The sequence below is a fragment of the Vicia villosa genome, unplaced genomic scaffold (genome assembly GCF_029867415.1).
Source record: "Vicia villosa cultivar HV-30 ecotype Madison, WI unplaced genomic scaffold, Vvil1.0 ctg.002224F_1_1, whole genome shotgun sequence".
NCBI classification, from domain to species: Eukaryota; Viridiplantae; Streptophyta; class Magnoliopsida; order Fabales; family Fabaceae; genus Vicia; species Vicia villosa.
In genome coordinates this window covers 313,232-325,832 of record NW_026705869.1, presented here as the reverse complement: position 1 = coordinate 325,832, position 12,601 = coordinate 313,232, and positions in this window count along the sequence as shown.

Here is a 12,601-nt window from a genome sequence, read left to right as displayed (position 1 = left end):
TTCCTCTTTGCTGTGATTTTACTTCTCCAAAATGATAAATCTGTTAGAGAAATTTCTACCTAAAATAAAAAGCTATGAAAAGGAAATTGATTTTCTTAATTGATAGTAAAAATGAAGCTAAATTGTTTTATGGCATAGCCCTCATTTGGTTGTTAGAGTGTTTGCACCATTAACTGCACATATGGTTTAGTGTTCACCTTCTTTCCTAAAACTGGTTACTTAGAACCCGTTTAGTTAATATGGTTCATGCTTTTATTTTCACTTCAACTGAAGAATAATCGGGCACTCTTGTGTCTTTTCTCACCATCTCTTACAATTTTCAAAAACAGGTTGGAAGTGTCTAAACATTATTGTTTAATTGTTTTTTGAAAATACATTCTTCCAAGTTTGCTTTCAGCATTCTCTCTAGCACAAGTATTTACGACATGAGTATTTCATTTCTTTTTTGTCAACTTTTTTTTAAAAATCATTATGAGAACATTACATGATGAGAAAATGCAAAAAAGAAAGAAAAAGGAGTTCTTTTGAGAGATTTAACCTTAAACAAGCAACTTACACCTAATTAACTCAATTAGTTATACTAATTGATCTATCCTACCCTTGTTTATCAGTTCCAGACGAATATAATTACTAAAAGCTAAACTCTCACAACTGTGAGTAGCTAACAATATTGACTTCAAACACAATATTGACTTCAAACTCTCGATAGTGTTCAATCTAACAATATTGATTTTGACATTTAGGTCATGCGAACAAATTAAAATTGTTTTATAAAGGTGTCATAGTAATTATTCAAATTGGGATTATATATTAATATCAAGTTTAGTTCAAATATACATTGATTGATATTATATTTTGATATATTAACGAAGATATGTGTAGATAGTTTTCCAATGTCACGCAAGAAGAGTTTGAGACAGATATACATTGATTGATATTATTTTTGGATATATTAACGAAGATATGTGTAGATAGTTTTCCAATGCCACGCAAGAAGAGTTTGAGACGCCTTTCATGGTAGAATTCAACTACTTTTTACGATTGCAGATCAAGCAAATGGAGAGTGGAATTTTCAAAAATCAAACGAAATATTGCTTGGAGTAACTTAAGAAATATGACATGAAGAATTCGAAAATAATATCAAAACCTATAGCGTCAAACAAACTAACTGATAAAGATGAAAATGTAGCTGAGATCTCTTCTTTATTTAACAACAAGTAGATTTGATATTATGTTTAGTGTCTGTATGTGCGCTTGATTTCAAGTGTCTCATAAATAATCATACTTTAAGATCATAACAATAATTTTGACGTATCTTAATGGAATCTCCCATCATGCATTTGGTTTCCCAACGGTAACTAGTGTGGTTTAGTGGGTTTTTGTAGTTATGATTTTGTGAGATGCAAATTAGATAGGAAAAACATTAGTGATACCTGTCACATATTTGAAAACTATTTGGTTTCCTGGCACTGTATGAAACAACATAACATTACTCTTTCTACCATCGAGGGCGAATATGTAGCCATTAGTAATTCTTGTGCACAAGTATTATGCTTAAAATAATAATTACAATAGCACGACTTAAAACTCGACTATGTTCCAATTAAGCACGATAACACTAGCGTTATAAAACTAACTAAGAATCTAGTTCCGCATTCATGCACCAAACATATTGAGATCATCCATCATTTCCTTAGGGATCATGTTAAAAATGGTGGTGTTATTTTTTAATATGTGAATACAAAAAATCAGCTTGAACTTGGGAGAGCTTTTAACACCAGGCTAAGCTCACAAACTTTAAATGAAGACTTTATTATGAACTTGTCTTGAACTTAGGAGAGCTTTTAACACCAGGCTAAGCTCACAAACCTAAACTTGTTTTTATCACAAGCTGACCAAGAACCTATGAGATTTTACCACCCGGTTGATCTTAAATTGAAATAAGTTTTTTCACAAGATAAGATTTAACCTAAACTTGGTTTTATCACGGGACATAAATTGTTTCTTAAGAAGAAACAAATTATCAGACTTGACCTATAACTTTAACTCCTAAAATCACCATAATAATTTTATTTTTTTTTGAAACAGAGGTGATACAAGCTCTAAATAATGAATTCTCTTACAAAAAAAGCTGAGCTCTGGAGAAAACATTGATGTGTTGGAAGTTTTCTGATTCACTGTCTGCAAGTTTTTGAATCAATCTCTCTTTGGAGTGCCAATCTGCTTAGATGATGTTCCAATATCTTCTTGGACATCATACCCTTTCTCCATAACTGAACCATTGACTTAGGTTCTAGAGTCTTCAATAACTCTATTATCAGCATAGTACATCGTTTTGGTATCTTGAAGGAGATGATGAAGATCTTTGATTTTTCTTTGATATGAATTAATCAGGATATTTTTTTAGAAAAAATCATTAACAAATCTAAGGACAAACCTTCCACCTTGTATTAATCTTCATTTGATTCCAGATAGGAAGTTTTAGAACTTTGTCAACAGTCTGGTGTTGCCACTTCAGTATTACAACTAGGCTTCATCTTGCTTTTGACCAGTAAACATGTAGATGAGCTAATGTATTCTTGAGGAATCTCACAAATAAAAACTATTTTTAGACTCAACTCCCCTATGTATCTTCATTCATCTAGTTAGTGACCAGACAATAAGCCTTGTCTTAATATCTTTGGTCACACATCTGACTTATGATTATCACACTAGTCATTAGTTCCTTCAGTAAGGGAACCTCAACAAGAATAGCTAGTCTTTTAAAGATCATCATGACTCTTTCACCTAGTCATGTGTTTGGAACATCCAGTGTCAAAGAATATATACCAGTCTTCTTCTTAAAAGCAAAGGAAAACACCTTCAATATGTTTTGTCCCTTGTTTGGTCAACCTTTGGGGTATACACATATCTCGATATTAAGGTGGCATGATATGCTCATCCTTTCTCATAGAATTGACATTTTCAATTCAAGCCCCTATTAGCAGAATGAGGGTTCTAAAGTCAGGAAAGATGTTGAGACATGTTTTTTGACATCATTGACTCAACTCTGCCTTGAATAGAAATAGATTTATGTCACTACATATTTCATTTACTTGTTAAAGCATTGAAAATAAAACATATTCCTTTTAGATATCTAGACATCTTTTGATTTTACAGAATTTCTCAACATACTGGAATCAATTGTTCACCATTTTCACAAACTTGATCATGATTTCAAGTTTGGAGTTCATAGAGGTTACCTCATCCTGCATGTTGTACCCCAGTTTTTAACCCTGAGATACCATATCATTTTGTGCATATTATGGTTATCATCATCATAATTATTATTTATATACCATTTGCTAACAAAATATACAAAAAAAGGATTATGTTTTGCTTGTTTTCGAAGGCAGATGATTAATCAGAAGGCTCGGGAAAGATTAGGGTTTTTAAACCCACAAAGGAGTTCAAACATCCACATGTGCTCAAATGATTATCCCCATAAAAATTCAAGTCCAAGGGTAGCTCACTTCAAGATCAACAACTTCCAAATTCATCTGGTGCACAAATTAGGGTTTTTGACCTAATTCATCTAGGAAGTTGACTTTTAATCAGGACATGGCTCCATAGCTCAAAACATGATTCAATGGTCTTCAATTTAACATTATAATCCACTCACATCACTCATTTGAATAGAAGATCTTGATCCAATTGGAATCCACAAGAATGCAGTTCATTTGGAAAAAGTCAACTGTGCAGGCCAACCTTTGACTTTTGAGAATTTTAGTCAACTATGGACTTTTGAAGATCAAAATCATCAACATATGATTATTAAAGTCATTTGATCAAGAAAAATCAATAAAATCAATCAAGAATAAAAAAGTCAATAAAAGTCAAAGTTAGAAAATTCAAAGACTTAGAAAAATTCCGAGTATTTTCAAGTGTTTTAGTCATAACTTCATGGGCAATTAACTTCAAATTTCAAGTATACAACTGAAAAAACTTCCAACATGAAAGTTGTAGATCTTGATCCAATGAACAACTTTGTCACATATAAATATTTCCGAAAAAGTGAATCATTTGAGAGTTAGGGGATCATAAAGTTTCTAACAAAAGACTTAGAAATTTTCTAAGTGTTTTAACCTAGATTTCTTTCAACTTTGTGACCAATTTTCACCTAGTTCCAAAAGGATTTTGAAGAAATAACAAACAAGTGGATTGAGTTATGTAGCAAAGGCTTTCCAAAGAGACCATTAAAATGAAATTTCAACGCTTGAGCTAAGAGTTATGAATTTGTGAATAAGGCACCATAACACTTGAATTTCATTGCATGAACATGAAGAACCATGATCCAAGCTTATCCAAATCTGCAAGAATCAAGCTAAGACATGTCCTATAACTTATTTAACACCTCACAATCAGAAGATTACACTTGCTTTTGAGATATAATCCAAGTGTTTTAAGCATTATCCGATAATCCTTTCCATTTCAAGACTAAAGTGGTGACTTCCATTTTGAAAAAGAAGCTTTATACACCAAGTCAACTTCTCTTGAGCCACTACATGGTTCCTTCTGCACCAAAAGTATTGCAAACACAACAAGCAGCCTTATAAGATGTAGAAGAATCTCTCCAAGCATGCTTAAAGCATTGTACTTCACCATTGAAACCACAAATTTCTCATTTCTTCATGAAGAAGCAAAAGTACACAATTTGAAATCCATACAGCCAATTGCTTTGATTTTTCTTTGCATAAGCCACATTTTGTGCATATAAATAGAGACCAAAGCCTCTTGCATCAAACACACAAGAAATCTCAAAGTCACCCTCTCACTTGAAAGTCCATTTTTGGATCATTTGCATTTTCATAGCCATTTTGAGTTTTGAGAAATCTGAGTGTCAAACAACCATCCAAACAACTTCTAAACATCATTTAGAAGCTGTCCATCACCTTCACCACCCTCAAAACCACCCTAACTCAAAATCACCATTAAACCTCCATTTTAAGTGTTCTTGAGCCCTAACCACCAAACTCTCATTTGGCTCGTACATTGTCCAAACTTCCAATCTTGATACCTTCTATATAACATATAGAAGCTATCCAATCCATTGAATCACATCTGTAACACTTGGAACATAGTTTTACATTTTTATTTTTCTGTTTTGCAGTTGGAGTCGAGTAGAGGAATTCAAGCAAATTCAAAGGCTTCCAAGCATTCATTTAGCATCCTTGAGGTACCAGGAATCTATTTGGATCATCACAACATCTCTGTAATACCTCGAACATCATATTTGATTTCTAGTTTTGAGAGGTAAAACCTTGAAATCAAACTCATTAATAGAGGTACCATTTTGATTAAAACTCGATACCACTGTGTTTAGAATTGTTCAATGATCAAAAGCCCTCTGGTTTCATCCATTTATTCGAAATGTAGATCATTTAATTTGATTTTGAAGTTTTAGGGTTCTTAACTTTTTTCCAGAAATTAGAGAGTTATAGGTTGAATAAACTTACAAATGATACATGGTTAGAATCGTGATTGAATTCTGAACAAGATGCATGTTTGAATTTATGGAAATGGTTAAGTTTTGATCATGTTTGAATCTCTGATAATCACGGGCTGGAGGTTGAAGATGACGTTCAACTCAGCTTTAAAACACATTTTTTAATTTATATTTACATGCGTATGTTTATGGTGATTTCCGGTAAACAACCGCTAGTCTTCCAAACTATAATATATATATTTTGGTTACTCGCAGGATCGACTAGATTGATCCTAGGACATAGTCAAAAAGCTTGTTATTTATGATAGTTTGAATCATGTCTATTGATGGCTTGTCTCGAAATAAGAAATAATTGATCAAAGAAACAAAGATTAACAATCACCTTGTTATACACGTAAATATAACACCGGCGAAGGGTAAGATAAGGATAAAAATACAAGAAAACTGTAAAGTGAAAGAATCGTAAAGTGCAGAGAGTTAAATGCTTCGAAATAAAACAAAACAAAATAAAAGAAGTGCAAGAATGTAAATGACGGAAAGTAAACGAAAGCAGTAATATTGAAAAAGATACTTTGCATAAAGATGAAATACAAACGTATTAAACTGGTGTTGGTGTCATACGTACATTTCTCAGCGAACTCTTTCTCTTAACACTTGGTACTTGAGTAATTTGTGAGTGATTTGTACAAAATGAACACACGGAGTCCTAACATTAAGACCCTTATTTATACTAATTTCGACCCTAACGGTCCTACACTAATCTGATGCCACGTTGCTCACAAGAATCCCTGGGATGCCATCTGTCCTTGTGCGGTTACACAGACTACTTCGAAATTCAAATCCTCCCGCCTGAATCTTCTTTCGACGAGTGGTAACGGGATCAGAACCGAGAATGTCACGAAAATACGTTAAGCTTCAGTATCCTTCGTATTTCGTAAAAACGTTTAAGTCTTAAAGATAACCCTCTTCGAATTAGCTCCAATTCTAACTATCTTCGTTCCAACTCAAACAATCATTCTCGAAACATGGCCATCAGTAGCCATTTTTAATCTCAAAAAATGGTCATCAGTAACCATCTTCCTTCGAATTCTAACTCTTCAAAGAATATTCTTTCTAAACGAAATCTTAAGCCAACAGCGTATTTGTTTAACAAATACAGAGCATTGGCTCATTAGCTATATTTTGAGCCTTTCACTTAAGGGGCGTGGGTTCAAGTCTTGCTAGGGCCAACTTTATTTTTTATAACACTTGTTTTCTTCATTTTATTTTACAACTATGATATTTTATTTAAAATAGCAAATCAACTTATTTTTAAGTGATTTTTTGCATGCTTCTCATTTAACCTATCTATTTAATGAATAAAATTTAAATATCCAAAAATATTATTCATTTAGTCATTAAAAAAAAAAACAAGTCTTTTATGCTTTTTAAAAGCTTTTATAATAATTTCTTTTTGATATTTTAACCAAGTAAACTCTTGTTATTTTTGTGTGAAATTATTTAAGGCTAGGTTAAAGTCTCTTGGATGATACCATATACCCTTAGACACACTCTCCTTTAGAGTGTGGTATTTAAATCATTTTAAAATCAATTAGGTTTAGGCGTGGTTCTAAAATCCTAATTATTGAAAAACCCTAATTTGAATCTTTAACCTTTAGCTTCCCCATGTTAATATAACTTGTTGCTTTGATCTCTTTCTTTGTGTTTGTACATATACTTGTTGATTTTTATCCTTGTATCTTTGTACTTTATTTTATAGTATTATCATTGTATATATACATTGTATACTAACCATATGCATGAAATATCCATCCATCATCCATCATATTCATTCACACATGAAATGATCCAAAGGTATAAACATTCTTTTACCCATCATCATTTGAGTTTACATTGATCTCTTTGTTATACTCACTTGTTTACTTTTATGACACATGTTATCGTGCACACACACACACTTGAGGTATCCATTGATCGATTGCTTAAGTTGCTTGTTGAAATATCCAAAGGAATGAAAATGATATTGACTAAAATTGTCAAGGTACTCAATCTCGCTTCCAATCGCTTTTACTTTGTGCTTAGTATTGTTAAAGCTTTGCACCCCACTTGTTTTTAAAAATGGTTTTGTATTGTTAAAGCTCAACCTTTTTAAATCCACCCTTGATTTTGTATTTTTAAAGCTTAATCAACTTATTTTAAACCCTAGCCTTGTATTGTTAAAGTTTGGCTCTTTTTATTAAAACTTGTTAAGTATTGTTAAAGCTTGACATTTTAAAAACCCGTTAAGTATTGTTAAAGCTCAACACCCAAAAAGATTTTGGCCACTTGGCTCTTTTTATTTTCCTTTTAAGAGGAACTACAAAAGCTCTGACTTCCCTACTACACTTAAGGGGTATGTAGGCCTGAGACACAATGTCTTACCGAGCTCACTTTTAAAACCTTCTTTTCTCACCCCCACTTTATTTAAACAAAAACCCATAAACACAAAAACATTTTTAATAACAGCTACAATAATAATAATATTTTCAAAGAGGTTCCTATGGAGTACCATAGATGTGAGGGGTGCTTAAAATCTTCCCCTTGCATAACAAACCCCTTACCCAAATCTCTGTTTATTTTATTAGTTTTGATCTTAAAAACTTCTGTGGATTTTATTTGCTCTTTCTCCCATTTCCTTTGGAAACAATAAAGCGCGGTGGCGAATCTATTTAAAATAAATGAGCTAAGTCTATTCAATGGCTTTAGTCTCACAAATTTCACCGCTACAGAAAAGTGGCGACTCTGTTGAAGATTTTGATCAAATTATTGATGCATCTAGAGGGGTTGACCCTATCTTTGTTTATGTTGATATTATTATTGTATATACTATTATTTTGAACTTCCTATGTGAATGCTTGTTACTTTTGTGCTTTATTATTAGAGGTGTTGTATATTTTTATTGTATATATTATTATTGTCTATTTGTTTTAAAACATATAAGCTAAGTCAATTCAATGGCTTTAGTCTCACAAATTTCACCGCTACACTACAGATTAAAGATAGTGTACAAACAATCTTTCTTTATAGCCTGTAGTTGAGACATAGTTACCTTTTGTTTTTCTTCTCACATATATGTTCACTTGATGAAGTTAACTCACGTGAGTTAAGTCTTCATTGCAGGAGCTCACAAAAGACCATCACTATCCTGTTTAGACAGGTACACAATCAGGATCATAGTCCTAAATAAATCTGGAGATAGAAGGCCCATTCAATTTATTCTAGAGGAAAGAAGGGCATTCTGCCAAAGTAAGTCCAAGGCCTTCACATATTTGTTGATCCAAATTTACTTGAACATCAAAGATCTAGCTGATGTTAAAACAGATGTTCTTGACATCTGGGTTTGATCTTCTATTTTCCCAGAACTTGATAATAATGCATAATAGCATTGGAAATAACCCTTCATTAGAGATTTCGAATCAACCTTCTATAGAGTTAGAGAGAATCACACTATTTTCTACCAACACACTTGAATGTGCCTTTATGAGTGGACTTGAGAAACTCCCAAGTATCATTGGTCACACCACTTGTGACGATCAGTTTGAACAATGCTTATCAAATCCATTAAATACACTTTCAGACGTATAACCTTGATAACCTTCAAGATCCTGTTGTCCAATGAATTCCACAATACTATTATTATAGCTTTTCCTGAGACATACAATACTAGAAAACACTCTCCCTAAAGCTCACCTAATTGACAGGGTGCCTACTCTGATGCCAATTTAAAATTCTCTAGTACATTGGCAGATACAACATGTTAATACTGATGTTCCAACATCAGAACATGACATCAAGACAGATGTTATGACATCTGATCCTGATACAAAATAATAGCATTCATTTGTAACTTTTGCATGCAGATAAATTACAGAGTGACAACCAACACAAATCATAGGTTGAGATTGATGTCTCACCTCAAACAATAATGTTAAGACAAATTTCTTGACATCATCTGCTGATATCACACATATTTATCACACAGAAAAATATGTAGAGAACAATAGCAAAATGGTAAAAAACACAGAGGAATTATTAACCTAGTTCAGTGCAAACAACACCTAATCTGAGGGCTACCAAGCCAAGAAGGAAGTCTACTATCAGCAGTATTAGTTCGAAGCTAAACACCCATAGTTTACAACTTATCTCCTAATCACTATCCAGCACTACTTATGTCTAGAAGTCGACATCTCGACCTGAGAAATCACCATCCACTTCCAATCACCGCAGTGATAAAATAGTCACACACCCTGTGACCAAGGGAACTTAAATAGAAAGATCTCACATTCCAATAAAAGAACTTAGTTAAGAACCCTAACTAAGAACAATACTTGATCCTGCTTAAAAGCTTTGATCAAGAACATAACTCAACTCTCATGCTTAAAATCTTAAAGAGTGAGAACAAAAACTCAACTCATTACCTAAAGGCTTTTGAGTGAGAACAAATAGCTTAACAACCACTCAAGCAACATACAGTCGCCCACACAGTATCAAAAGATACGTGGGAGACTTGAAGCACAAGAGACTCTCAAAACAGCAGACCTAAGACTTCCCCTAATTTGTAATTCTTCATATCTCTTTCCATTAGGTTAGGATTCTCTTTAAATAGTCCTTTGGCAGTCCACGGGCTCCGTAACCTTTTCCCTAATATTTACTTAATCCATACGCTAGAGACTGCACCAAATCTACAAAGCCCTTTTTTAATCTTGGAACAAATCTTTAAGTTTCCTAAATAGTTCAATAAACAAATATTAGAAACTTTAATTCAGATGTGATTTGATTCTAAAGTTTCAGATTTAAGTCTTCTTGACCTGTAAACATTATTGAGATATATCTTAAAAGAAATATCACAAAATTAAATAAAATCTGTCAAGATTTAAAACACCCTATACTAATGTTCTGGTTCAAAATATCATGACATCTGTTAGAACACCTGTCTTCAATATAAGCTCAATTATATTGTATCAGTAGTAGTCAAGATGTTAGACACCTTGCTCAACATCTGTCAAGCACCATGTGTTTAGCAAAATTGTTGCCAATCACAAAACCATAGAACTAACAATATCCTTCATATTCAGAGGATGGTTACTTGGAGTGGTATCACAATAAATCACACTCTCACCTCATACCATCGACTGCAAGGTCTTTTGATGTTTCGGGGCCTTCTGGTGCTAGGGTTTTTGATGCTGAGGTACAGGAGGACGTCGTACTGCCACCACCACCTCCACCTCCCGTAGAGGACAAAAATAGCCGCCTCCAATTGACTGTTGTTCTTGCAGATAACCTCACGGGTTTGGTAAACCCGAATGGTGAGGTTTTTACAGATTTATCTAGGATAACCGACATAGACCACTAGGGGCCTATATAGTTGTATTATATTTTGCCCATGTATATGTATATTTTGTGACACAGACTTCTTATCACCGTACTTATTTATTGCATAATTTTTTGCGAATGACATGATTCAAAGATGAACACAACATAAAACAGTACAATAAACATAAATTAAAAAACACTAAACGTGAAAACGGTACTACAAGATGACTATGGACGTTTCAACATCTTCATTAAGTCGTCGACAAGTCTTGTTATTTGCGCACCCAACTTGATCCCACATTTAGTTATCCTACGGCGAAATAATTTCCACATGACCTTGATATCTTCGTCGGTCTTCAACTCAATCAAGTTGTATCTCACCATTCCATTACTATCAATCTAATCTTCATGAAACTTGAACTTCCTCACCCTTTTGTTATCAGTATCAGGCAATAACTCATTCAACTTGTTTGTCAAATTGGGGAAAGATGTGACGCTACCCGGAAGCTTGAATTCAACAGGAGGATAACTTCTGTTGAAATACACTTCTGCCTTAATCAGAAATAGGAAGAGACATTTTTTGAGATGTACTCCTCCGTAACAAATTATAAGCAAATTTTGTTTTTTAGGTTCATTGAATAGTTGATGTATCTGATCTATATATAAGGCATTTGGATCCTCTGCAGCTCAATGTCTCCTTCTGCTCATTATGCTTTAATCTAAACCTTTAGATTCATCTAATGACAAGAGAGAGGAAAGGGTAAAAAGAATATTAGCCACTTGATTTAAATCCAATGGTCAAGCATTGCACATGAGAGGTGGATGTAGACAAAACGCAGGAGGTGATCCATATATAAACTAGATACATCAATTATTTAATGAAACTAAAAAAGAAAAATTTGCTTATAATTTGTTATGGAGGAGTATCTTTCTATAACATATGCCTCTGCCCCTATTTATACAAACTAGTATATAGACCCGTGCGAGGCACGGGTTAAATATTTTATAATATCTAAAAAACACTTATAATTTAAATTTATTATTTATTATTATTTATTAAAAATTTATTGAACTGATTTAAAATTTATAATAATAATGATTATATTATCATACAAATATTAATGGTATAGAAAATTAGTATTTACATGTGATAAAAGACGAAAGAAAATTAGTAAGACAAAATTTTCATGTGTTAAATTAAATATTTTATTATAATATTTAATTGCTATAACTGGAAAACAATCTGAAATAATTTCAAAAAAGTTTGTTTATTATTTATTAAAGGAAAACAAAAGACCAATTACAGAGTTATTATGGCTTTTTTAATAATTAAAATTTACTAACAAAATTAAATCATATAAATAAAAAATAAATTAAATAAAATAAAAAAACTATACTACAAAATGGGAAGGAGCGCCCCATTTGTTAAAATGGCTCAAAGTTGAAATATAGGAGAATGCAGACTGCCAAATAAATAGATTAAATAGATTCTATTTTAATAAAATCAAATTAAATAAATAACAAATAAATAAAATAAATAAAAACAAAACTATCTTGCAAAAGGGGAAAAGAGTGCCTCATTCCTTCCATTAAATATTATACTTAAATAAAAATAAAAATTAATTGAAAAGCCCAAGTCTCTCCTGCAATAAAAAAGGAAAAAAAATAATAAAATATACATGTTTCTCTCTAAAAAATAGCGATGGAGTCCATGTATCTCTCATTAATCCAATTAATCTATTTTTTAATTCCAATAAAATCAAT